General features: G+C 45.7%; 1 protein-coding gene across 3 annotated transcripts in view; it reads left to right on the top strand.

Moving 5' to 3' along the window:
- ZBTB7C (zinc finger and BTB domain containing 7C) overlaps positions 1-27,622 on the top strand; it is a 286,786-nt gene that overhangs the window by 104,928 nt on the left and 154,236 nt on the right. Inside the window, exon 1 of one of the 3 annotated variants that reach the window (XM_084628972.1) lies at positions 4,846-4,913. The exons of the other annotated variants lie outside the window; for them this stretch is intronic. The gene's annotated coding sequence lies outside the window, so the exon portion shown is untranslated. Of the gene's footprint in view, positions 1-4,845; positions 4,914-27,622 lie in introns of those variants that run through there. 3 annotated transcript variants of the gene reach the window in all.

The following is a 27,622-nucleotide window of genomic DNA, read 5'->3' as shown; positions in this document are numbered from 1 at the left end:
TGTCTCTGGAAAACTGGGAAACTCCTTTTTCCAGTGGGATAATACTCCTCTTTGTGGCCCTGAGATACAAGAGTGTAATCCTTTTCCTGGTCCAGGAGGGAATATTGCCCATCTCATGCCTCTGGCCATTTTTAAGGGCTCACAGGCCTCAACCATGGGCTCACAAGTTAGGCCATGACCATCATCCGGCAGCTCACCCAAACGACAGGAGAAGGGGGCTAGCTCAGAAAGAGCCCCACCCACAAAGCTCCTGATTGGGGGAGACATCCAGTCCCACTGATTGGCTGGAACGTACTATTTAAGCCAGAAAGAGGCACTGGAAGGTGTCTGAGCAACTAGGTGAATTCCTGGTTGGCTGCTACTATGGTCCCTGCCATCGTGCCAGACTCCAGAGCCCGGCCTTCCCTTCTGATCCCAGACCCCTGTCTGTTCCTGGATCCTGCTTTGCTGCCTAACTCCGTGTCCCTGTTCCTATGCCTTGCCTCTGACTCCAGCTTCGACCCTGGCTTGGTACCTGCCTCTGACCCCTGTTCCAGTTCCCAGCTCCTGATTCTAACCATTAGGCACGGCTGCCCATGCCCCAGTCCCTGCGCCAGGTCAGTTTTGGGAAAACAACAACACATGGGTGAGAATGAGGAACTGTTTATAAGTCTAGTAAATAATATGAGCCTAACAATGGCTTTGAAGTGGCTGTTAGTTCTGGTTTCTTATTCTTCTTTCCATCATTTTGCTCTCACCCTGTTCTGTAATGGCAGCATGGGCTCTTCTGAGAGTTCACCCTTTGGGCTACTAGGCTGGTCCCCACTTAATTAATTAAGCCTCTGCCCTGGTCCCTAATGACATCATTGATCAAATGTAAGGCCTTTTGCTCCTCCTCCTCCTCTGATCCCAACTCCAGCTTCAAATGTGTTCCCCCTTCTCACTGCTCTTCCAGTCCTTAATGAAACGGCATGACATTTACAAGTCCCTGCACTATGTTACTTGCTTCAGCCTTTCCCTATCAATCATGTGCTCTGCCCCGTTTTCTGAGTCACATGTCAGTCTGCCTTCAAAGTTGCCATTGCCTGTTGGCTGGCAGCTGGCCGGCCGGAAGCTACCCAAATGACACAGTACTGTGTGTGCCAGCAATCTCTGCTGTTTATTAAAACTATAAAGCTTTTGTGACTTAGGTCAAAAGGGAAAACTAAAATCCCATTTACTTGGATGGAAAAGCAGGAGATGCTCCATGACATGAAGGCTTGAAGCTGCTGTGAAATTAGCACAGTGCATCTGGAGCAGAGAGGAGCATTTGCTTTCCTGTTCCATGGCTCTGGTAAAGCTAGTCTTAGAGATTTGGATAGCACAGGTGCATCCTTTGTTTCTCTGTAGGGGTGACACTTGTCCAGGGGAATTGTAGGAGCATATTTCCAGCAAAAGGGTTGCTCTCTGATGGGTTCTGGAGAGAAGCATCAGGTGTGTGGTTAATATGATTGTTCTGTTCCTCCATCTTTGTATAAGTCTTTTCAGCTCACATTACATTCTGGCAAGGAAGAGTGTGGGGGAGTCAGAGGAAAGGAAATGCCTTACAAAGTTGTTGCTCTAAGTAAAGATGGAACTTTATAGAGAAACTTACAAGCAGGCCTCTAGTCTGTACATCCTTTCATTAGGAAAGATCTGTAAAGCCAGGGCATGGTTGATGGCTCTTCCTGACTGATATTCTGTTTTCAGCATGCACTGATGGGAACACTTTGGTGCCAGTCACATAAATTACAGGCATGCAGAACATAGACAAGAAAGGACCCAGCTCCACCAAGGCTCACCTTCTAGAGAGTCTGGGTTGGGCTATATTCTCCTGATTCTAACTGATGATCCCTGTTTGATGCTCCAGAGAAGGGTGAACAAGCCCCTGAGATTTGCACCAATGGGGACAGTCCTTCCTGCCCCCTGGAGAGGAGATTCTTCTGTGCAGGAGTGAGGGCAGGATGAACCATGGCGCTGTGCTTTGCTGGAACATTAAGGGTATAGGAGTCCTGGATGATCAATGGGGCTGCGGCTGCACAGATTCCCCAGCCAAACCTCCCTCTGTGCAGGAGCTCCAGGCCAGCAGCCTGGAGAATGCAGTGACTGCTGCAGCCTTCAACGGAAGATTCCATTCCCCTGCAGTTGAGCTCTCCTCCGCATGGTCTGTTTACTCTGGCTCAGTACAGGGAGCAGGACGGGGCCCAATATTCCAGAGAGAATTTCCTTCTTGCTCCCAGATTTGGTGATCAGTTGACTCCCCCTGTGCATGTGAGCTGGAATCACAAAGGCTAAGTATCTCAGAGCAGAAAGTTACTTTCTCCATGTGCTTATTGTGCTTGGTAGAAAATAATGGCCTCTTAAGTATCCATTTGTGCTATTACGAAGATGCCAGCTAAAGTGTACAGAAAGTCAGCTATTGCCATGGGAACTATTGGTTAACCTTCTAAAGTATATACATAACAAAGAAGAAAAGCTTTTATTTATTGGCAAGTCTCTTTTAAAAATAGATTCAGATTTTTATTTTAACTTCCCAATATTCATTTGGAAGCTGATTTCTTAGGAACGTAGGACTGGCTATAGCTGATCAGATTAGGGTCCATCTATCCAGAATATTGTCTCTGATAGTGACCGATACTGGATGCTTCAAAGAAACCCCATAATGGACAACTGTGTAATAACCTTCCCAAAGAGGAAGTTTTCTTCTTATCGCCATCATTTGGTTATGTCCTGAAGCTTGAGGGCCTATATCTGTTATTTTTTAAAAAATTCTGTCTGAAGTAACTATTAGAGCAGTCCAGGGAACTGAATTACGCTTCTGCAGAAAATGTCAAGGTTTTGGAAAAGTTTTCATCCCAAAAGGGGATAAAAAGCCAAAACCTCCACATGTGCCATGGAAATGAAATTCCACAATGTTTCATTTTGGAAATGCCAAAACATGCCAACTGCAGGGGTGTTCTGGTGTTTTCCAAAAAGAAAGATGCTTTGCAGGACCCTGGAAGCTCTGGAATCCCCCGCTCCATGGCAGCCCATCAGGCAGGCTGCTGAGGAAACCAGCTGGGATTGCATCAGGAATTTTGTTGAAATCTACACATGCCCATGGAATGTTTAGATTTTGAGGAATCAGTATTTTCCTATGGAGAAATGTTTCATTAGAAACTTTCCTACTAGCTGAAGTATCTGTGGATATTCTCATGAGCCTTATAAATAGCCAAGCCTTTTATGAAACCTACTAAGCTCTTAGCTTCAATGTCTTGTGGCAATGAGTTCCATTGGTTATAATTATGCATTGTGTTTAAAAAAAAAAAAAAGTATTTCCTTTTATCAGGTTTAAATGTTGCCTTTCAGTTTCATGGGATATTCTCTGTGTTCTTGTCCTTAGAATTGCCTGATTTACCTTTTCGAGACGATTAATTATTTTATATGTCCTCTCGTTTGTCACCTGTCTAAACTAAACTCACTCTGTGTGTGTGCGTGCGTGCGTGTGTGAGTGTGTGAAAGTCTTTTCCTGACCCTACTCATTTTTCTTACTCTCCTGTGAAGAAAATCTCCTATATCTGCTGTATCTTTTTCTGAGATGGGGCAACCAGAACTATGTACTCTATTCCAGGTGAGGCTATGCAATTGATTTACATAAGGACACTTGCCGTGTTTTCTCTCTTATTTCTTAATTCTTTATTTGCTCTTTTGACTGCATTGAGCGGGGTTTTTCAGTGTACTGTCTGCAACAGTATTTTTTTTCCGAGTGGTTGCGGATAGTTTAGAAAGCAGCAGTGTGTAGGCGGGGTTCAAGGGATCCGTTCCCCTGGGAATTGCCTGGCCTTGGTCAACCATAAATTTACTCGGGCATACTGCTGCCCAGTTGCTTAGCTTTTTTGGGTCCCCCTGGAGCTGTTCACAGCCTTCCCTAGCCTTGACGACTGGGACATTATTAAGCACTGTGCTAGGCACCAGTTTCAGTTAGGGATAGAAAAAAGAAAGCTAACATGCAAAGGAGCTGTTTGTTTAAGCTGCTTTTCTTCACAAGGGTTGTGGTCACCTTGCCAGCACCCAGAAATAAGTCTGGGCTAGATCACTACATCCCACAGAAAAGTCTCTGGGGTAAGGTCAGAGGGAGGAAAAATCTTCAAAGTGCTCTTCATTGCCAGATCATTCTATAGGGGGAGAGGGGTTGTATCCTTTGGTTCATCTCCCACAGCCTACAACCTGCGAAACCCCAGAGTCCGTTTGTATCTTTTGTGCCTCCTGACACGTCCCTGACCTGCTGTTGGCCTCCCTAGCCGCATGACTCCACTGGAGTTGTGCTATCAGGGAATGCCCCACTGCCTCTGGGAGAACAGGTCCAGTGGGGCCACACTGCCCCTGGGGACCTGGGTGGGGTGTAGTGGTTCTGCAGTATAGAGGGAGCTCAGTTCAATGCTTGTGGAGCTTCTGGCAATATCAGCTCTCTCCTGGAATTTCTGTGGGGTGGCTGGGAGTGAAGTGGGTCCCACTAACTCTGCTCCCTTTTGCCTTGTCCCTTTTCCCCTCCCCATGCGTGAGTCCCAGCCCCTGCAGACCTAGCTCCTGGGAAAGGGAAAAGCTGATGCTGTGGAGCTGGCAGAGACCTCCCTGCTCCCTCTGCTCAGAAACAGGGAGATCCCTGCATGAAATTTCTCCTTTGCATGTGAATCACGGGGACATTATCTAGCCTATTATAAATCATTAATACGACTTTGAGGAATGTAGATTAGATCAGAAGTGCAACAATTTGCCCTCTCGGTAACTGAGAAACGTTTCTTTCCTTGCCCATTTCATCATTTCCTGTTTGATAAGAATTCCCTTTCCTTATGTTTCCTCTGGGGCACAAAACAAGCCACTCGTTCGCTTCCTTGTGTGTCAAATAGGACATGGGCAAAGATGCCAGTGGTGATAAGGTTGGTAGATAATTTGTGCTTCCTTTGCTGACTGGAGTTCTAGCTCTGTAGATGTGGACACAAATTGTAGCTGCTACAAAAAGAATGACTATTTTTTTCTCACTGAAGCGTAAAAGAATATCTACATATTTCGGGCAAGGTTTTTGAAAGTGACTAGTGATTTTTGGGTGCCAAGCTAGAAGGGGCCTAATTTTTCAGAGGACAGGTTTCTAAGCCCTTTCTGGAAACCAGGCATCTTTAAGGTTCTCAGGTTGGACACTCCCAAAATTGAGGCACCCAAAATCACTAATCCCTTTTGAAAATCTTAGCCATAGATGCTGGAGTAGTAACGTGGTTATCAAGAAGAAAAGGAGGACTTGTGGCACCTTAGAGACTAACAAATTTATTTGAGCATAAGCTTTCATGAGCTACAGCTCACTTCATCGGATGCATTCAGTGGAAAATACAGTGGGGAGATTTCTATACATAGAGAACATGAAACAATGGGTGTTACCATACACACTGTAACCAGAGTGATCACGTAAGGTGAGCTATTACCAGCAGGAGAGCGGGGAGCCGGCAGGGGGTGGAGGGACCTTTTGTAGTGATAATCAAGGTGGGCCATTTCCAGCAGTTTACAAGAACATCTGAGGAACAGTGCGGGGTGGCGGGGGATAAACATGGGGAAATAGTTTTACTTTGTGTAATGACCCATCCACTCCCAGTCTCTATTCAAGCCTAAGTTAATTGTATCTAGTTTGCAAATTAATTCTAATTCAGCAGTCGCTCGTTGGAGTCTGTTTTTGAAGTTTTTTTGTTGAAGAATTGCCACTTTTAGGTCTGTAATCGAGTGACCAGAGAGATTGAAGTGTTCTCCAACTGGTTTTTTAATGTTATAATTCTTGACGTCTGATTTGTGTCCATTTATTCTTTTACGTAGAGACTGTCCAGTTTGACCAATGTACATGGCAGAGGGGCATTGCTGGCACATGATGGCATATATCACATTGGTGGATGTGCAGGTGAACGAGCCTCTGATAGTGTGGCTGATGTGATTAGGCCCTATGATGGTGTCCCCTGAATAGATATGTGGACACAGTTGACAACGGGCTTTGTTGCAAGGATAGGTTCCTGGGTTAGTGGTTCTGTTGTGTGGTGTGTGGTTGCTGGTAAGTATTTGCCTCAGGTTGGGGGGCTGTCTGTAAGCAAGGACTGACCTGTCTCCCAAGATCTGTGAGAGTGATGGGTCGTCCTTCAGGATATGTTGTAGATCCTTGATGATGTGTTGGAGAGGTTTTAGTTGGGGGCTGAAGGTGACAGCTAGTGGCGTTCTGTTGTTTTCTTTGTTGGGTCTGTCCTGTAGTAGGTGACTTCTGGGTACTCTTCTGGCTCTGTCAATCTGTTTCTTCACTTCCGCAGGTGGGTATTGTAGTTGTAAGAATGCTTGATAGAGATCTTGTAGGTGTTTGTCTCTGTCTGAGGGGTTGGAGCAAATGCGGTTGTATCGTAGAGCTTGGCTGTAGACAATGGATCGTGTGGTGTGGTCTGGATGAAAGCTGGAGGCATGTAGGTAGGCATAGCCGTCAGTAGGTTTCCGGTATAGGGTGGTGTTTATGTGACCATCGCTTATTAGCACCATAGTGCCCAGGAAGTGGATCTCTTGTGTGGACTGGTCCAGGCTGAGGTTGATGGTGGGATCAGTGTGTAAGGTAACACCCATTTTTTCATGTTCTCTATGTATATAAATCTCCCCACTGTATTTTCCACTGAATGCATCCAATGAAGTGAGCTGTAGCTCACAAAAACTTATGGTCAGATAAATTTGTTCGTCTCTAAGGTGCCACAAGTCCTCTTTTTCTTTTTGCGAATACAGACTAACACGGCTGCTACACTGAAACCTGTGGTTATCAAGATATCAGCTGGGTTGCTCAATATGATGGGTTGGAGCCATGGTCCATCCCTCCCTTCCTTCCTGTTTAGTTAGTGTGTTTTCCCCAACTCTGTCATGTAGTTGAATAAAGCAGCATGTTCCCAGCCTGCAGTTCTGTAAGGAAAGTGTGCTTCTTACGCACTGAGCGGTCCCCTCACAAAAACTGGAAAATGTTTCTCTCCTGGTGCCAATCATTTTGAAGAAGATCAGTACAGGAGCTTAAACTAGAGGGTGGGACTTTTTAAGGCACTCAGCATTGCCCTAAGTCTGCTCCCATTGAACTCAGTGGGGGTTTAACCTTTACTTCGATTATAAGCTCTTTGGAGCAGGGACTGTCTCTGTGTTCTGTGTCTGTACAGTGCCTAGCACAACTGGTCCATGACTGGGGCTCCTAGGCAATACAAATAATGAATCATGTATTGCAATACAAATAATGAATCATGCTAATTAATAATGCCATTGACTTCAAGGGGGGGCATGGGCGTAGTGAGGTCAATACTAAGTGCTTTGGATAAATCCTGCCACCAGTGTCTCTTTAAAATTTGTGAAAGATAAAATGGCTGGTGATCACCTTGCTCGACCCCAGCATCACCAGCTCTTGTGGGATGGTTATGAGTCTTGAAAGATTTGGTGTTTTTCTTAAAGCCCCAGCTCCTGGAGTCATGTGCAAATCTGAGAATCTCAGCTTTCTTTCTTTCTTTCTTTCTTTCTTTCTTTCTTTCTTTCTTTCTTTCTTTCTTTCTTTCTTTTCTTTCACCCTTCAGCTTTTCTGCCTATGCAGGAAAGGCGAATTGTTTTTCTGCAATGAAATTTTATATAGAAAAACTGAATGCCTCCTTGGTGTGCCTGGGTGGGGGGAGCCCTGAAAAGCAGAGCGTGCGCTGGTTCTAATTACAGGTCTGGAGAGGCTAAGTGCTACAGTCCGTCAGGAATTTATACCTTTCCAGATATACTTGAAAAGAAATAGCCTTCTTAACAAATTCAAAGCAGGAGCCCAGCCTGACAAGCTTTCTTTGATTTGTGCTTATGTTAATGCTTCATCTTTGAAAATGTTCAGAATGGAGAAAATGAGCCAGGCTGTTTTTAAATTGGGGGTCGACAAAATGTGGGTGTGCCCCACTTGTACTTGCCAACTCCCCTTTCCCGTGCTGGATGTATGCAAGCTGGCATTGATGGGTGCACCATTATTAGTGGCATTCATTAGCAGTAGTGTGCGTATTATGGTAGTGTTCAGAGGCTCCAATTAGGACTCAGGTCTCATAGTGAGGAAGGATGGGTTTGTAGGTAAGCCATGGGGCTGGGACTCAAGAGATTTGGGTTCAGTTCCCTGTTCTGTTGCAGACTCCCTGGATACATCTATACATCCCCCCCCCCCAAAAAAAAAAACAGAAACAAAAACTAAAACAAACCCCCGTACGGTAGTGAGTCTCAGAGTCCAAGCTGCCGACTTGGGTTTGTGCTACAGTGCTAAAAATAGCTGTGTAGACGTCGTACGTGAGCTGGAGTTCAGCTCTGGAGCCTGGGGATGCAGGTGGGATTCAGAGCCCAAGCTCCAGTCCGAGCTGGAACATCTACATGGGTATTTTTAGCAGTGTAGTGTGAGCCGGAGCCTGTAGACCCAGGCTCTGAGACTCACTGCCACAGGGTTGGAGGGCTTTTTCCTGTGTACCCCTTGTGTAAGATCATCTATATCTTGCTGTGCCTCACGTCCCCACTTGTAATGTGGAGATAATCATCCTTCCTTTCTCCCACTCATTATGCGTCTCATCTATTTAAATGGAAACTCTTTGGGGTGAGGGCTCTTTTACTGTGTGTGTTCATACATCACCTAGCACAATGGAGGCGGATCTTAGCTGGGGCCACGAGGTGCCACCAACACATAAATAACCATCCTTATTCTGCTGAGGGGTGTACCGACAAGTAGTGAGAGACCATTCCTGCCCTGCGAGCTTCCAATCTAATTTAAGCCTAGTGGCTTTTACAAAATAGTGGAGGGAATGGGGGAGGGAGAACAATGATAACAGTGATAGGAAAATGTGATCCCATAGACTATTTGCACAGTTAGTCAGTTTAGGAATGACCAGAAGGAGCAGCCTAGCCATTATCAGCTGGCAGCTGACTCTAGGCATTGCAGTAGAAGTGAGTCATGGTAAGCGACTGTGAAGGAGGACACGGTGGCTTTGTGGACTAGCCCAAGGAGGGCATTCAGTGCGTAAGGAGCAGTATGGGAAGGGAGTGTGAAGACATTTGGGGGTACGAGAGGTAACCTGGTGATGTGGGCTGGCATTGTTGGGAGAAGGGAGGATCAGAGATGGCACGATGTACCAGAGCAGGCCTCTGCACACACATATACATATGCATATGGTGCATGTGCCATTCAGCTTGCCAGTTTGGGTAATTTGGCCCATCCTATAAGCTATATCACGTGACATTTTCATTTCCTGGGGTATAAAATTAAGTATGAGAGCTCCAACCTGCTGGATCCAGCTGCTAAGATGGGCTGAAATCACAAAGCTGACATGTGGGCCCCATTTTGAAATCTGCATGCTAATGAAATACAGTTCAGCGGCCTCTTTTATTTATACCGGGGACTTGCCGTGGTTGCAGCCAGGGTGTAGCTGCACCAGTGCAAAGCCCTAGTTTAGACAGACAAAGCCACTGGATAAACTCCATTGGTGCAAACAGTGGCTTTGCCAGTGTATGCTAGGGCAGCAGTTCTCAAACTTTAGCAACCCAAGGATCCCCATTTTGATTAAAAAAAATTGCGGACCCGCTAAGCTCCCCGCTCAGCCCCAGGACCCGCCCCCACTCCACCCCTTCCCCCCAAGGCCCCACCCACCCCACCTCTTCCACCCCTGCTCCACCCCTACGCCTTCTCCTCCCCGCCTCTTTCTGCCCCCTCCCCCGAGCGCACCCTGTCCCCACTCTTCCCCCGCTCCCCTAGCACCTCTAGTTCCCCAGCGTGCAGAAGGTACTCCGGGGGTCCGCCGGCCCTGTTGATCAACTCTTCCCCCTCCCTCCCTCAACTTCTCCCCCTGCTGTTCCCCGTCATGCAGGGGGTGCTGGGAGGGAGGGGGAGGAGTTGATCAGCGGGGCCGGCGGACCCCCTGGAGTGCCCTTGTGGGCTCCCAGCAGCCTGCGGAGCCCGGTTTGAGAAATGCTGTGCTAGGGGGATGTACCAGTGCACTTACACTTGTTTCTGTCCAATGGCTGTAATAGATACTCATCCCAAGTGTAGACAAGGCCTTAGTCACTGCTAATGTAATAATAATGCTACTCATAGGAACTCTACTGTGGAGGGAATGATGAGTTACCTACTCCCTAGGAAGAGGGAATGCCCCCATTTAAACTGGTTCTCGGGGGTATCACCCCATCCTTTGAGCTGCGTTTCGAGAAAGGCAACACTGGAATCATTGCAGAGATTTTAAGGGCTTCGCCAAGGAGTCGAGGAGGAGTCTTTGCAACTACTGAACCCTTCAGCAAAGGTTGGCTGTTCTGACACACACGGCAGATGTTAGTCATGCTGCTTCATGCTCTTGCGGAAGGTGCTTCGATACCATGGTGATGAGGAGGGCGGCATAAGAACCCAAACAGAAGAGAATAGCCAGGGAAGGAATTTTGACACACTGTGTAGCTTGTGAGTGTGTAATGTGCCATATACAGTTCACAATGTGTAAACCCCATTGTAGTGCACAAAAGTGCCCATGGTCCATTGCACACATTATACAGTGGGCACTGAATAATAATACTGCTGCTTTCTAACACCTTGTAAGGGGCAAAAATTGTATGGGGATTGCTATTAGGATTGCAGTATCATCTTGGGACCCTTGTCCTAGACCAGGGCCCCATTGTGCTAGGTGCTGTACAAACCCATAACAAAGAGCAAATCCCTGCCCCAAGGAGTTTACAATCTAAGACAAAGGAGAACAGTTGGATACAGCAAAAAGACGTAGCACAAAGAAACAATGAGACAAAACTAGTCAGTATGAAAAGCAGCGGTCACATAGCATATACACAGTAGCACACAGTACTGCAAGATGCTACATATGCATATCTAAGGGAATCGAGAAACTGCATCATATTCTATTGTATTATTGAGAAATAGTGTGTAATCATGTAAGTAAAGGGTTGTGTTGCAACGGATACACCCCAGGGGAGAGTTAAGATTGCTTATAAACAACCTTAACTCTGGCATTTCCTAGCTCTGGATGGCTCCATCATGCAATTTTAATGTTGTTCTAATGTAGCTTTTTATGGATATGTTGTAGTAATTGCCAAATAATTGATAATTGAAAACAAATATATTTTAAATTATAAATCCCAGAAGAAAGAGTTAAAGCTGAACTTTGCATTATAACTCTGCATTCTGTTTTTCCTACCTACATACTTGTACTCTCATCCTCGTGTTGTCTGTGTGTTTGCTTTCTCATTCCTAAGACTGCTAAAATGCAATATTTTTTGCATGGAAGAAATAGCACATACAGGGTATGTTCGCCACTAGAGTTATGTTTTCTTAGTCCAATCAAGGGTGAAAGAACATCTTTAATAGACACAAGCCAGAAGTAGTTTACAGCTCCTCAGCTGCATAGATCAAGGATTCTGTAAGGAGTGGTGCTGAACTACCTTTTGAGAGGATTAAGCTGTGGATTAATGAGAATAGGGGGAAGAGTTGGTACAGTCAATATTTTTATTTTGAAGGACAGCTTAAAAGCACAGACTTGTTCACTGTTAACATCAAAGGTGTAGGTGGGAGGCTATGAATGGTTGTGATCTAAAGGCTGAATATTTTACTGTAATAACCAAGTGTATCTGAGTTTTTCTCAATTGTAACCTTGGATGAGCATCTTTTAGCATGACTTCGGCATCCGGAGGATTTCATTCAGCACTGAGAACTGCGAGCACAGGGGTGTTATGACGTGATAGGAATAAGAGCAGAAATGGTTTTATCGTGTATGGTTTATTGAAATTCAGCTTGGGGGAGGAATAGAAATACATTTTGGGCCATATCCTGATCCAGTGTCACTCCACTGTCAGGGATGCATTTGGCCCATGATATGTTGCACTAAGAGGTAAGGTTGGGATTTCCAAAGGAGCCAAAGGGAAGTGGGTGCCCAAATCCCACTGAATTTCAATGGGGGTGGGTGCCTAGCTCCCTTGGGCTCTTCTGAAAATCCCAGCCTTAATCTTGTCCCTGTGCCAAGGGAAATCTGTGTCCTGACAGCTAGGCTTGCCAAAAGGGATCATCCTGGGACGAAGAATTCCCAGACTGCTGGGCAGCCGCTAAGACTCCAGTAGCCCGATTGCCCCGGCCAATGTAAGAGGCAAGCTGCCAAATGAATCCACACAGCAGCCGATCCACCATGCCCTTCTTTGTCCCCTATCCCATTATGAGGCTTGCATGAGGATTCCCCATATAACGGAGCTTTGAGTTCTCCTCCCCAGTCAGCTTCCCCAGATCCTGCCCCCCTGCTCAGCCGGGCTGCATTGGTTCCTGTTGTATCTCACTAGGTGCACCTAGCTCCCTCAGTTTGGGTTTGTAAGTTTATTCCTACAGCGTTCCTGTAGCGAATAGTCCAGACAATTCCCAGAATGCACATGGGGAGGGAGTGGCAAAGAAAAGGAAGAATGTGAGCTCTTGCCAAAGAATGAGGGGAATTTACTTTACCTTTGAGTCTTCCTCAGAAGGGTTCAGGTACAACGCAAACCGACAACGAGCCTAAAAGAACCACAGAGGTGCAGAAATCTAACTTAGTGAAATGCCTCACGACTCCTGCTGCTGTGATCTGCTGTTGCTGCTCCCAGGGAAACTCCCCAGGCCTAACGCAGCTTATTAAGGAGAGCAATTTACAGGGGCAATTCTTATTTTTTCATAATGCTCCTTTTCCCCAGCTGGCACGTTCCTCTGCAATTCTGAGTACCCCAGCTTGGAGAAAACCATAGAAACCACCTGACAAGTGGAAAGTGCCATCCGCTGTGCTAAGTCACTTTTCACGACACCAGCCCGCACAGGCGAAGGCAGTCCAATACAAGACTGCAACCCGCAAAGCTCCTAAGTCTACATCCTCGGTGCCTTTTTCTCTCCCACACACCACGTTGCTCCAGAGCTACAGGTGTGGTGACAGAAGACAGACTTCCAAGGGTGTCCTTCCAAGAAATCAGTAAGCAAGAAGAGTAACAAAAAAGGATATTTTGCTGGAGTCTGTAAGCCTGCCATCAACGTTGCATCTGGAGTTCTCAGAGGTGAGGATGATGGCCAACTGAATCCTGAGGGTGTTCTGAAGGTGACAGGAGATCAGTGAGCACTCCACGCTGCCAAGGGCATGTCAGCAGCCATGAGATGAGGCTGTTAGCAAATTCTGGTTCATCTTACACTATAATTCTTAACCAGCTCCACACTGTGCTATTTGCCAGTTCCCAACCTGAGGTATGTCCTCCAGAGTTATACCCTGAAAGGTACAGGTGCCGACTTACTCAGATCCCAGGGGGTGCTTGACCCCTGCTCCACCCCAGGCCCCACTCCACCCCCTCCCCCTGCCTCTCCCTGCCCCCGCTGCTCCTCCTAACTCCCCCCCATGCCTCCTGTACACCGCTGAGCAGCCGATTGCAGCAGGTGGGAGGTGCTGGGAGGGAGAGGGAGGAGCTCATCAGTGGGGCTCCCAGCAGGCATGAGGTGCTGGGAGGAGGGAGAGGTGCTGATTGGGGGTGCTTCTGGTGCGTGCTGAGCACCCACAGTTTTTTTCGGTGGTTGCTCCACGGAGTCAGCGCCTATGCTGGAGGGAATGGTGGATCTCCCCTCCCCATAAATGTCTATTTTACAGCTACCCTTAAGTACAAAGACCGTAATGCTCCAGGGAAAATCTGTGTAGTCCTAAACAGAGTTTCTATTTCAGGGTGGAATCATCAAAGGACTCTTCAGATAGTATTAGATATGAATAGTACAGAACCTGTCTTGTAAACTGAAGATGGGATACAAGCAGGAATCGTCTCTGACTTTCTAATACCACAGGTGTTGCAAAAAAGTTCAAGCACAAGATCCACCTAGAAACAATGTGGTGTCTGTACAGCATAAAGTGCAAAATGCATCAATTGCACTGAGACCACTGCTTAAGGAGGAGATTCTGAAATTATGCAAAGCAGATATCATTGAACCGACTGATTCATCAGAATGGGTTTCTCCTGTTCTCAGCAGGAAGCCTACTGGTGCTGCCAGCATGTGTTTGGACTTGAGAGATCTAAACTCCAACATTGTGGTGGATTGTCGTGCTCTAGCCAACATCAGTGAAATACTGCTCACCTTGAAGGAGGCAAGAGTCTTGATGACCCTTGGTTTATCCTCCACTTACTACCAGATCCCCTTAATGGAAGAATCCCACAAGTACACAGCTTTCATCATTCCAGAAGGTTTGTTACAATTCAAAGAAATGCCATTTGGGTTAGCCTCTGCAGCATCTGTATTCCAGAGAATGATGCATGGGATCTTTAGAGAGACATGAGGGTGTTACTTACAAGATGACATTGTAATCTATGGCAAAGATGAGTCCAAACATGATATCATCCTTAAAAAAAGTTCAAGAAAAACTTCAATGAAATGGACTTACCGCAGCAAGAAGAAATGTCAATTCCATACCAACTCAGTGACCTATGCAGGACATACGATCTCTCAGAATGGCATAAGCCAAAACCAGACCTGGTGAAAGCCACACCAAAGCCTGACAACAAGGACAAACATTGATCATTTTTGGGATTGTGCAAATACAATTCCAAGTTTGTACAGCAATTTGCTATGAAAGTAATTCCTTTGCGTCATCTCCAAAAAAGGATGTGAGGTTTGAATGGGATAAAGCATGCACGCACAGCTTTAATGAGATAAAACATGCATTTTCCACCAGCCCAGCTCTTGCCCTTTTGATTCTGAGAAGTATACAGTTGTCACAACAGATGCTTGTGAGTATGATTTTAGTGCTGTCTTGACTCAGCTAAAAAATGGATGAGAAGTCACCATTGCATTCACCTCCAGAGCCCTTACTCATCCATAACAATCCTATTGTGTCACTGAGAAAGAATCTCTGGCATGTTTCTGAGCAGTAAGATGCTTCAGAACCTACCTGTGGGGTAGGAGATTTATCTTAAGATCTGATCACAAAACTCCTTCAGCTTTATTCACCACATGAGGTTCTGGATGAGCAATACCAAGAATTGCTGAATGGGCCACCAAACTAATGGACTTTGTCAGGAAATCAATGTAACTGCCATGTGCCAAGAACAACGCTGCAAATTGTCCTTCTCACCTACCCATACTTTATCACGAGGGTGCAATAAAGATGATGAAGAGACTGCCATTGCACAGATCTCTGCTACAACTCAAGGAATGATCAGTCTCAGAGTGGGCAACAGCCATGAGTGAAGATAAGGTACGTCAGGACCTAAAGACTTACATAGTCAATGGATGGCCTTACAAGATAACACCAGAATACTTGCAGCCATATAGATACTGTGACAGAGTCAGGCCAGATGGCTACTGAAGAGTGATAGAAGGCAGATATATTAGTCCCAGATTAAGTAGATCTCTTTCCCCTGAGTAAGGTAACGGGCAGTTCCAGAACAAGCAGGAACTTGCTGGAACCAGTTAAGGCAGTCAGGCTAATTAGGACACCTGGAGCCAATTAAGAAGAAGTTGCTAGAATCAATTAGGATAGGCTGGCTACTCAGGGCACTTGGTCTTAAAAAGGACCTCACCTCAGTTAGGGAGAGGCTCGTAAGGAGCTGGGAGTGAGAAAACGTGCTGCTGGAGGACTGAGGAGTACAAGCGTTATCAGACACCAGGAGGAAGGTCCTGTGGTGAGGAGAAAGAAGGTGTTGGGAGGAGGCCATGGGAAGTAGCCTAGGGAGTTGTAGCTGTAACCCAGGTGTTACACAAAACACTGTAGACAACTGCAATCCACAGGGCCCTGGGCTGGGACCCGGAGTAGAGGGCAGGCCCGGGTTCCTCCCAACTCCTGATCAGACACAGGAGGAGTTGACCTGGACTGTGGGTTCCACCAGAGGGGAAGGTCTCTGGGCTGTTCCCCGACCCACATGGTGGATCAGCAGAGACTGTGGGGATTGTTCTTCTCTTTTCCCCCAGGCTGGCTAGTGATGAGGTTATCTGAGTGAACAGCAGATCTGAGTCATGAAAGTGGCCAAACTGAGGGCTGCCGTGAATCTCTGAGGCGAGCAAATCTGCCAATAAGGACCCACCAAGGCAGAGGAGGAACTTTGTCACAGTACACATAATGTGAATGGTCCCTTGTAAATTAATGGATTTTGAGAATTGACCATCTTGTTGTGCCTACACTTCTGAGAGAATGATTCATTCACCTGAACATGAAGGACATCTGGGGAAGAGTCTAATGAAAAGACAACTGTGACAAGACTTTTTGTGGCCAGGGATGGAGAAGCAGGTTGAGGAAATAAGAATTTCCTGGCTGGTGCTAGTAGTAATAAGTCAGAGAAAACCTTCAGCATCTGTCGCACACCTGTTAACTATCCCACTGGCCATGGGAGAAACTGACTCTCCACATAATGGGACCTTTTTAAGAGCAGCCTGTTGCGCAAAGGTTTGCCATAGTTATGGTAGACTATCCTTCAAAGTGGCCAGAAGTTACATCCCCTGGAAAGGTTATCACTGAAATAGTGGCTAAGTTCATGTCTAAGCCTTCACTTGAGAAGGATTTCCTAAGGAATTGGTACCTGACAATGAAATGCAATTGACCTCCGCTGAAATGCAACACTAGCTTAGTCGCAATGGTATCAAGCACGAAAGGGTTTCTTTATACCATCTGAGAGCTAATGGTCTGCTTGAGAGAATGAACAGATTAGTGAAAGAAAGTTTGCAATTTACCAGGTTGCAAGTGAGACCAGAGAAATCAGCTTTAAATGAAACACTGTTTGCTTACAGGACCTCTCACCACTCAACAACAGGAGTATCACCTTTTGAACTGTTAAGAGGACGCACGGCCAATATTTGACTTGCTACCTGTCAAGGGCTTACACATTTTCCTTTTTAAACCAAAACTTCTAATGGAACTATTTGCAAATGTGTTAAGAACAAGCAGGAGAAATACAGATAGTGTGTAGATTGTAAGAAAGGTGATAAACCTCAAGTTTCAAATTGGAGATTTTGCTTATGTGAAGCTGCCATACAGAGTCAAAAAAGGATGTTAAAAATATTCATGTCCTTTTCAGATAATCGAAATCCAAGGTGATTCTGCTGTATTAATAGTAGGAAAGAAGTGGAATATTTCAAGCTCATCAGCTAGCAGCTGAAAAAGAGAATGCTGAACTCCACCTTGGGCCAGAGAATGTCAATGACGCTGATAGTGATGATGGACAATCTATGGTAGCAGGAATTGCTCCACCGCCTAGTCTCATTCCTGCCTCTCCAGGAGACATGTGAGACAAAGGATACAGCCTAAAAGATTGGAAGATTTTGTTACTGGAGTCAAGTGACAGCGAGAAATGATTGTTTAAAATTTTACAATGATTATTCTAAAGGGAAAGGGTGTGTTGTACTTAGCTAAGTGCAGATGGCTACTCCAGTTTGTGTGTTTCTAGGTGGTTCCTGTACCTTAGAGTCCAGGGACTACAATTCCCAGGATGCACCAGGGGAGAGGGAGGAGGAGAAAAAGGAAGAACGTGAGCTTTGTGAATGAGGGGAATAAACCTTACCTTTGCTGTTATCAAGCCTCCCCCGAGTCTTCCTGTAAGGGGTTCAGGTATGCAAGTTCTTTTGCATTTGGGCCCCTCTAGTGGATTTGCAACAACCAGAAATGAAGGTGGCACCCGAGTAGCTTGATGTAGCAATCTGGTTAATCACCTGGCGAGAAGCGAATTGGATTGGAAGGTGAAATCCACAGTGCTGGTTGGTGGTTCTGTGCCTGCTACGGGAGGTGGCCATCTTGCTAAACTGAATCAAAATCATGATCTCTCTCTGCTGGATCGCTTTGCCTCCCATCCAGTCACAGGGCTATCGTAGGACTCCCCTGGTGTGTAAGTCCCCATTCAGAACAGGAAAAGATTATGGAGCACTGCACTGATGGAGGTCGTGCAATTGTCCTTTTGTCGTGTGCTTGCTTTTTAAAATACCAGTCTGAAATTAGGAGTATGGAGACTGCAGCATCATAACTCACTGCAGAGCTACGTATAGAGCCCTGATCCAAAGGCCATTGGAGGAGATGGGATTCTTTCCCTTGACTTCAGTGGGCTTTGGATCAAACCCTAGCTTCTTCTCTGTTCATTAAAATAGCTCAGGATCCAGACAGGCTGTTATTTAGATCCAACAAAGCCAAAGTCTCCCCTCCGTATAATGCATCTGTATCTAACTTAAAGCTCCTTGATAAGTAGGGCTGGCAACTCTTCCTACAGATAAAACCTCACTGGCCTCACAGCATCCTCTCCTGAGAATCCCATGCCTCCCTCCCCTCTCCCCCCCCAGCTCAGGTTAGTCATGTTGGAGCAATAAAGGGGGCAGGTAGGATGCTTTTCCCCTTTTCTGCTCTGTATTGTGTTGTTGGGTGCACTTCACAAGAACATGGACAGCTTCCTTTCGTATCCTCTGTTTCCAACAGGACAAATACATCAACCCCGGCCAACCCAGAGTAGTGGTTGTAGCAAACAATGAGTGTGGCTTATCTGTATTCCAGTAGCGCCCCCAGGTGTGATTACAAATGGCCAGTTAGTATGATGGCAGAGGTGGTAGGCTGCATCTGCGCTAAGATGCTAAGGGGGGTTTCAAGTCATGTTAGCTAACTTGATTTGCAAAAGTGCCTCTTTTCCTTGTCTAGACAGACCCTTAGCCCACAGGGGAGATTTCTGAAGGCAGAAATGGCAGCGAGGTGCCTAACTCCTGTTGAACGTCTGAAAACCTACCCACTTGTCTAGACTATTTTTAAGGTGTCTTGATAGAAAGTGCTAGGGTTCAGTCAACCAGTTTAGCACGTTAGTCTACTCTGCCTTGTCTACCCCTGACACTAGGACCTGTTCGGTGGAACGTGTTAGCTACCTTCTGATGACCCCCCTACACAAGAAAAGGTCTAACAGGGACTCCAGCAAGACCTGATTCTCAGGGGTTGTGCATGTGTATCCCCACAGCAGGCCTTAATGTTTGGCCTGGTTTAGCCTCAAAAGACTCCAGCCATGGGGCTCTCACTGCTTCTGTCCTGAGTGCTGCTTTTCCTCTGGAATGAGGGAGCAGGGAGAATTCCCTTTTTCCTTTTTTGCTTTGTCTCCCCCTTCTTTCCCAGGCGTGTCTCAAGCCGTCCCCTGGCATTCCTTTTCCCGCCCACCCTCCTGCAGAGCAGAGCCCTGCTCAAACCCTAACTCCTGCAAGTGGTGGAGGAAGCTAAACGGTCTGAACTGCTCCCCCTGAGTCACTCCCTCCCAGCTCGCCCTCAGCACTTTTCAAGGCCCAGCACATTTGTTGCGAACTCCAGTCCCGCTGCCATAAATTTCAAACGCAGCTGGAGTTGACACTGTGCGATTGCTTGGCAGAGTCAATCCAGCATGAGGGGCCAATGTTTTCTAACAGCTGAAAAGAAGAAAAAAGAAAAAAGACTTTCCAGTCTATAATTGCCAGTGCCCTGAGGAATCAAGAGCTCTGTGTGCCCAGTTCCCTCCCACTATGGCTTTTCACTTCCCTCCTGGCAGGCGCCCACCAGCCACAAACCCTGTCAGGGTTTCTGTTTGTTTGTTTCACAGCCTGCTTTATTTCCTGCTTAGGAAAAAGAAGCAACTCTAGGTTTTAATTTCTCTTTCAAGGCCTGCTCCTACTCCACTGAAGGCCATAGGAACAGCATAGGGCCCATCAGTCTGTAATCAATGTGGTTGCTCAGAGGCAAATGTCTTTTGCAGGGCTCAGTGTTCCTTCCAACGCCAGTTACTTCTCATGTTCAGTGTTAGCAGTATTGCCAACTCCACGTGTTCAAAAATCAAGCCCCTGACCAAATCACGAGATTGCTTTAAAAATCATGATAGTTATAGTCAATAGTAAGTTTGGGGTTCTTTTCATTTGCCTGCTCTTGTTGAAACATTTGGGGTTCAAGATTTCAAATTTTCCTCTGCAAGGGCTAAAAATGTACTTTAAAAAAGAAAATGTAAGCTGAGATTCTCAGGTAATAAGATAATTCCAGCAGCTGCAGTTCTAACCAAAATCACGAATATCAAAAGACTCAGGATAAAATCGTGAGCATTGACAACTCTGCTAGGGATTTTTGTCTTGGGTTTTTGGAATTGCTTACTAGTAGGGCTGAGCTACAAAAGCATTTGCACTGTGCCCAGTTCTGTAGCCCTTACTCACACTTAGAACTGCTCAAATTATTAACTCTCAGCAGATGATTCTGCAAACACAGCTTTTTGTGTTGTTTTTTGTGACTCATCCACAAGTGGGTCATGACGTTTTCTACTTTGTTCGTCAGCAGATAGTTTGTGTTAACAAATTCCAACCTCTGGATTGTTCCCCAGCTGTTTTTCCTATTCATTGCATGGCCTGATTGGTCACCTCAGTCACGTGGTGTCGCCTCTGTTTCCTGGTTGGATGACCATTGCTTTATAAGCAGGAGGTGTCTGCCTTTGCGTTTGCAAGCATTTGTAGTTATCTGACAAACCTGTTGCACAAATAATAATAGCTTTTCAAATGCTCTTACAACTGAAGTCAGAGGGAGTTGAGGACATCTAGAATCTTCCAGCAGGCATGGAGGGCTCTGTACAGAATTAGGCTCTGTGTCACTGGAGATGATGCACCAATAATTTACCGTACATGTTATTGGTGCAATGCTGTCCAATGGCTGAAGAGCATGATGCAAGGCTGATGCTAAGGCTAGACTTGAGGCTGGATTTCTTGCAAGATAGTATGCTGTCTGGCCGGGCACAGCATAGGGCCACATGCAGTTGGATTCTACATACCCAGTTGTGGTTTCAAATATGATTTTGAGTATTTTCTTTCTGAATATGCTTTAAAATGCATCTCTCCAGGGGAGCAATCCAGCACACTGTGGGGCTAGATCCTTAGCTGGACGCTATGCCAATTTAGACCAGCTGAGGATCTGGCCCATTGTTCTGCCTTGTAGATAAAGCAGGATTTTGTGAATAAAAACAAATCTAAAACTTTGCAGAACAGTTTTGTGCAACTTGTATTTTCCCAAACCATGGTCCTTGCTCCACCAGGGCTCTCTAGAATGCTTCCTTTACAATTCCTTTACAGGATTGACCATGCTGAGAGCCAAACCATGGAGGGATAGAGAAGAGATGGGTGGGAGAGAGTGGAGAGACAGAGAAGAGAGCAGTGGTGGCTGGAGAAGAGAGACGGGTCCATGAGAAGATCTCTCTCACTTAGTTATCCGCTGAATGTAAACTCTGGACAACCCTGTGTGTAACTCATTCCTTTGTGTGGACCAGATCCTCAGGTGGGGTGAATCCATTGATGTAAACAGATGATGGTCTGTCTCATTATTTTAGAAGGTTTTTTTTATGTTCATATAACCATATCTATAAATGTAAACCGTATTTTTTTTAAAGCTATAGGGACAAACTCGTTCTCAAATTAAACTATTTCTACATCTGTAGAAACACTATTGACTTCAGCGGCGTTACACCGGATTGATACACTTTTGTTCATTTTTCAGTGCACGTTAAGTTGCTAATCACTGTTGATTAACCTTTTGAACACTACAGGCCAGGTTCTCAGCTGGTATAAATCTCAACACAGTTCAAAGGAGCTCTGCTGATTCACACCAGCCAAGGCCTACATCTCTAGCATAATCATGACCTTCCTTTTTGTCAAATGTCCTTCAGGATTTGGAGCATGTACCTCAGTTTGTATGGACCCCCAGGTTCTATTAGTGCCCCTTCAAGATATGTAGGCTGTACTCACTGGATCACCCAAGGAGGATGGTTAAATAGGTGAGAAGAGCCGTTCCTGATCAGGAGCTCAGCATGTATTCCTCTTTAATAAAATCAATTATATTATTTTGGAATCCGTAGCCTTATTAAAATATTAAAACTATTCTAATATCCCAGCACATGGCAGTATCGCAGTAGGAATCTGCAGGATTTTGAAGCTTTTTCTGCAGTAATATTTTTTGTGATTTCCCCCCCCTCTTTTTATAAAGCTAGTGGTGGTGAAAATTCGGATAGTGGAGCTGGAAAAACACCACGGCAGCCATTAAAAACTCATCAGCCTTACTGAAGAGAACTAGATTTAGGACACTTCATTATTGGTAGTATTCCTTTGTACTTTCTTTACTTAGCCTAGCACATATCTTGAATATTCCAAATCCTCAGGTTTACTATCACAATTATTTATTCAGTTATCCAAGCCAATTGAGCAAGTTTTAAGGGCTCTCCTTGTGCTGTACTTTGCCCCTTTTGGGTAAGTTTGTTAAAACGTCCTAGCTCTCTGCATTGTGCATGAAAGCTCCCGTATTAACCCGAAAGCAAATAAACCTTCCATGTTTGCAAGTATAAAACTATGCGACTGCTAGGATCCCTAACGGGTTATTCCATAGAGCTGAGCCATCACTTTGGAACACTGCACTGTTTCTTTAAATTAAAGAAATAATTTAAACAGACAAACAGAGTTTCTGGAAATTAGAGCACAGTAAGAATGAGGAGATTTCTTAGGCTTCTGTTTAGAGCAATAGCAGAAGAGCTAGGAACTGCACTAACCAGTCAAGGGGGGGAGGGGAGGGAAGAGGGAGAAGTTTGCCTCCAAACAGCTTTAAAACTCCATTTCCATGGCTACTGGGTGATGGGACCTTTCTCTGAGCAAACAGCAACAAAATGGGCCTGATTCTGGTTTCTCACACAAAATGGGCCTGATTTTATTACACACCAGTGTAAGTGGGAACAGAATCAGGCTCTGCATCTCTGGGGATGGGAAGGCCATCCGGGAACTGGTTTTGGCCTAGGCACTGTAAGTAGAAAATCCAAGCCAGTAACCGTAGTTGGGTGAGTGCCCGGACACAAATTCAGAGTGAGGTTCCCCACCATCTCCCCACATGCAGTGCTGCAATGCCATCGTTCCCTTTCCATGCTCTTCCTTTTATGTCCACCACCCAAAACGTCATTCTCGTTATGTCACCGTTTACTGCGCCCTGGTGACTCTCCGTCCACCTAGCCCTATCTCTCCCCACCCTGGAGGTGGCCTCTTCTCCTGTCCCTTCCGTGCCACATCGCTAATTCCAGTAGTCTCCACCTCTCCCCGTAACTGCCTTCACTCCTTCCACTCCCTTGCATACCATATCCATTGCTGGCTCTGTGAAGGTGGTCTTTGGAAGAAGCTCTGGTAATGCTCCTTAGACTCACAGCTCTCCCCTCCACTCCCTAGCTTCACAGAGGTGCAGGAGTGGGAGTTATGCCAGGGAATAAGTCAACGAAAGAAGCACGGTATGAGCTGCTTCTACCCCTACACACCTAACCCCACCTTTTCACTGTGGGAGACAGGCTGCGGCTTGATCAAGAAGGTTATGGCTCTGAATCTAGGATGCTCTCATGATGAGAATTTTCCCTTGCTGTCCTGTGTAATCCATGGGTATCCTAACACCTGTTGCAACTTGTAGTTGGTACCCGGCCAGAGGCAGAGGTGTGAAGCGGCAGGGGGAGAATGGTGAGGAAACCTGCCCTCTGGTTTAGTCACTTCACCAAGAATCTGGATAGCGCAAGAGATCCAAGGCTGATTTCTTCACATCGGAGAGGGGAAGGGAGAGAGTGGGGGCACTCATGCTTTTATCGTGCATGGGTGAGATGGTTTGTTTGACGCTCGCCCTGTGGCGTAGACTGTATCCCCCACTTATGGAGGTGAATGTTTCTGTAACAGGGAAGGGATGGGAGGTGAGAAGAAAGGATTGTTTGCTTCTCAAATCCCTTCCCCTTGGAGAAAGAGAAGGGGGACTGGCCACTCAGAGCCCTGGGGGTATCCAGGCCACCCATGCAGAAACACCAGCACAAAAGCCCCCTCAAGCTCTCCCTCTGTTTAAAGTGTGCCGGGCTTCCCTACCCATGATGGTTCCCTTCAGTGGTGCTTTGCTAACTGAGTCTTCCTATCTGTGTAAGGTACTAGTATGGCCCCCGTCACCACAGGATCTGAGTGCTTCACAATCTTCACTGGATTTATCCGCACAACACGCCGGGGAGGTCAGGCAGGACTGTTATTTCCATTGTACAGCTGGGGAACTGAGGCACAGAGAGGCTGAGTGACTTGCTCCAGGTCACACAAGCAGTCTAACGGAGAAGACAATTGAATCCAGGTCCTATGCCATAACCACTGGCTCATTCTTCGTCTCAAGGTTTCTTAGCTTCTTTTTAGACACTCAAAGAGGCACCGTCTATACTGAGTAATTTTCTTTCATATTCTTTGTGGAACAACCATGGACATTTGACTCTGTTAGGTCCTGTGCAAACAAAACATTCTTGTATTAGTGTTATTTATATAGTACGAATTCAGCACTCATAAAAGGTGCCAGCGTGGCAGCTCTGAAGACAGAAAATAGCATCTGTACAGCATGAGCAGTTCCATGAAAGTTTTCCTAATGTTATCCCTCTCCCTCATTTCTCCAATGCCATTGGGTCTCAACCCTGAGCTAGAGAGACCACCTCAAGGACTAAGAAGCTACTTTAATCTCTATGGCCTATTTGATTCCAGGCCTCTCTTCTCAGATGGCCAGCGAAGGAACAACTGATGTTGCTATTAATGTGTGGGGGTTTTTTTTGGTCATTTCACTTCTCTGTTAGGGACTGGACTGAGACCACCATCTTGCTTTGCCTAGGCCATGAAGGCTAATCCTGGAAATGGTTTAGTGCTTCCAGAGATACTGAAATCAATGGAAATTGAGAGCTCTCAACCCCACTTAGGAGGCACTCGGCATCTCTCAGGATCAGGTCCTCAACAATTATTCTGTTCTAATTCACTGCATGAATTATTGGGTGAAATTCTATGCTTTATGTTATGCAGGAAGTCAGATTAGATGATCATAGTAGTCCATTTTGGCTTTAAAACCTGTGAATCTATTCTATTTAGGTTCATATAGTCCAACCAGCCACTATGGGAAATTAGTGCCTCGGTTACTACTGACTTGAGTTGTTTCAGACCTATTAATCTAGAGGTGAAAAACTCCAGAATTCGTCTTACTAGGATCCTGAGATTGCTGCCACATGGCATTAGAAATTTTGCACCTAGTATTTAGATCCAAGGGCTGGATCCTGATTCTAATCTGAGCTGGTTACTCACTGTAATCTTCAGTATAACATATCCTTCTGCCCGCTAATCCGCCTGGAAATTAGTCAAGTTTAGGCCCTCACTAAAAACCAGATGCAGTCCGCGAATGGAACTTTCCTGGCTAAATTCATTTCTTTTTCTCAATGTTGTCACACTGTAGATCAGTGATTTGATGCTGTAATAAAAACTGGTGTTCCAAATTACAGCCTCAACGCCATCCAAAAGAATAAAATTAAATCATTTACTTCCAGAGTGGGAATTTCTTGATCACTAGTCTGGCTGTGTTTTCGATGTGTCCTGTTTAGGAAAGAGCACTCCTGAACTTAACTTTCAGAAAGCTGTAACAACATTTTTAATAAAATCATTTCACACCATCAAAAATAATCCCAAACTCAATGTGTCGGCTTTCTCTGGAGAAAAACCCCACAAGATTCAGAATTTTCAGAAGAGCTCAGTACAATCAGGGACCAGATTTTCAAAATAAAACTGACTCCATTTAGGCACCAGAATGTGGCTAGATCCTTAAAAGGGATCTTTATGTTGGGGGCTGAGCCTATGTTTGGGTGCCTAAATGGGAGCTTGTCTGACTTGAAAATCTGGCCCCAGATAAGGGTGTTGAACACTTACTCTGATTTCTTCTTAAAAATCTGCTCTAAGCTGCATAATTGGACATCAGAACATATAGGTGCCAATTCTGCCCTGCTTTGCACCATGTGCAGTTCCACTATTATCAGATTACTCCTGGGGGAATTCTGCGCAAAAAATTAAAAACTCTGCACACAATATTTTAAAATTCTGCATATTTTATTTGTCAAAGTAACACAATATAATCATGCCAGCTTCAATTATTTTGGTAATTTATTTCAAAATACCTGTCAGCAAATATGTCTGTAGCAATGCAGACAACAAAAAAGATTCAGGAAATGTTTTTTGACAGATTCCTTACTAGGCATATTAATACAGAACTCTGAGTAATAATTAATTTAAACTACTATACAGAAATGTATTTCCCGCACCGCTCAGAAGCAGTGTAAGGGCTTGCGGAAGTCAGGGGTAATGGAGGAGCAGAGGGAGTGGGAAGTAATTATTGGGAAGGAGCCTGGGTGTGAACTTGGAGTGTTGTTGGGTGTGGGTGGAAAAAGTATGGAACAGGTTTTTTGGGGACAGGGAGGGATTGTTAGGGAGCCTCCACCATGCAGGCCCTGGCTGACCTCTAGCCCCTCTCATTCAGTCGGGCACATCTGCCCCCCATCCCCATGTGGCCTTTCACCCCCTATCACCATGTGGCCCTTCACCCCACTCAGTCACCCCCCCACCCCATGTGTCCCTGCATCCCCACGCCCATTCAGACCCCACTCCAGTCTGCCCCCCCACTAGCTCTTCTGAACCCCAGTCTGTGATCCCCCAGCAGCCCCATGTACCCCATGCTGTCCATTCCCCCTTATCCCATGTCTCCTGACCTGGCCCCACAAGCAGGGCGCTGTGAGGAAGCCAGCCTCTTTCTCTTCCCTATCTGCAGCTGGGGCTACTGCTGCCTGGGAGTGGCTACTCTGTTCTGGTGCCACAATGGCCACTGGTGGGCGAAAGAAGTAACTGCAGTACCTTTCTGGAAGAGTGTATTTTCTGTGGGAAAATTTTTTGCATGGCATATGAATTCTGTTCGTGCGCAGTGGGACAGAATTCCCCCAGGAGTAATATCAGTAGGGCTGTATGGGTTATGAGCATGGATAGAATTTGGTCCAGACTTCTTTCCATTTGAAGGGCAAGATTCTGCCTTCCACCTCAATAATCCCAAAATAAAAAGCCCACTGTAAACTGGAGCTAACTCTAAGGGCCTGATTTTGAAAAGTGCTGACCCTTTATGGAAAGGTCTAACTGAATTTAATAGGGATAGAGCCAACAGAGTGGTACAGAAGTTGCTCTGAACCCCAATCAAATTTAAGAGAAAATGAACTTCTTTCTGTAGGGTTTTTAGGTTTCAAACATCCAACAGAATTGTATAGCAGGTGTATCTGTCTCTCTTAAATTCTATATGATGGTTAATTTAAAAAAAAATCTGTAGAAGGTTATCATTTCTATTACATTCTGTAGGATTTTTCCACAATAGGAGGATTAATAACAGCAACTTCCCTTTGACTTCAGTAGGACTTGCGGATGCTCAGCACCTGTCGGGATCAGCCCTTATTTTAGGAGACCAGGAATAATAGTGTTACAGCAGAATGAAACTGATGATGATGAAACTGGCTTCACAGTCCTGGAGTGGCATCCATCAGTACCACAAGACTGGTCCTATTCTAATTCTGGTGCAACAATGTACAGTGACATTTCCAGGATCAGGGTCGGAGGGTTTCGACTGGGCTGGGTCCTGTTTTGACAGTCTTCGTTACAGCTGTTATGCCCTGCGCTGTTTTTAAAAAAGAAATTACAGCTCACTGCCTTGTAAATCGTAGTGAGGAGTGGGGATGTAGCTTCCTGCTCAGGAGCCTTGTTAGTTTCCTGTGTGAAGAGAAAAGAGATGAAAGTAGGTTGAAAAGGACCAAGCAGGGAAAGAGG

Source organism: Lepidochelys olivacea (assembly GCF_965140295.1).
Source record: "Lepidochelys olivacea isolate rLepOli2 genome assembly, chromosome: 5".
Classification (NCBI taxonomy): domain Eukaryota; kingdom Metazoa; phylum Chordata; order Testudines; family Cheloniidae; genus Lepidochelys; species Lepidochelys olivacea.
The sequence above is the reverse complement of the archived record's forward strand: the minus strand, read 5'-3'. Positions and strand labels throughout refer to the sequence as shown.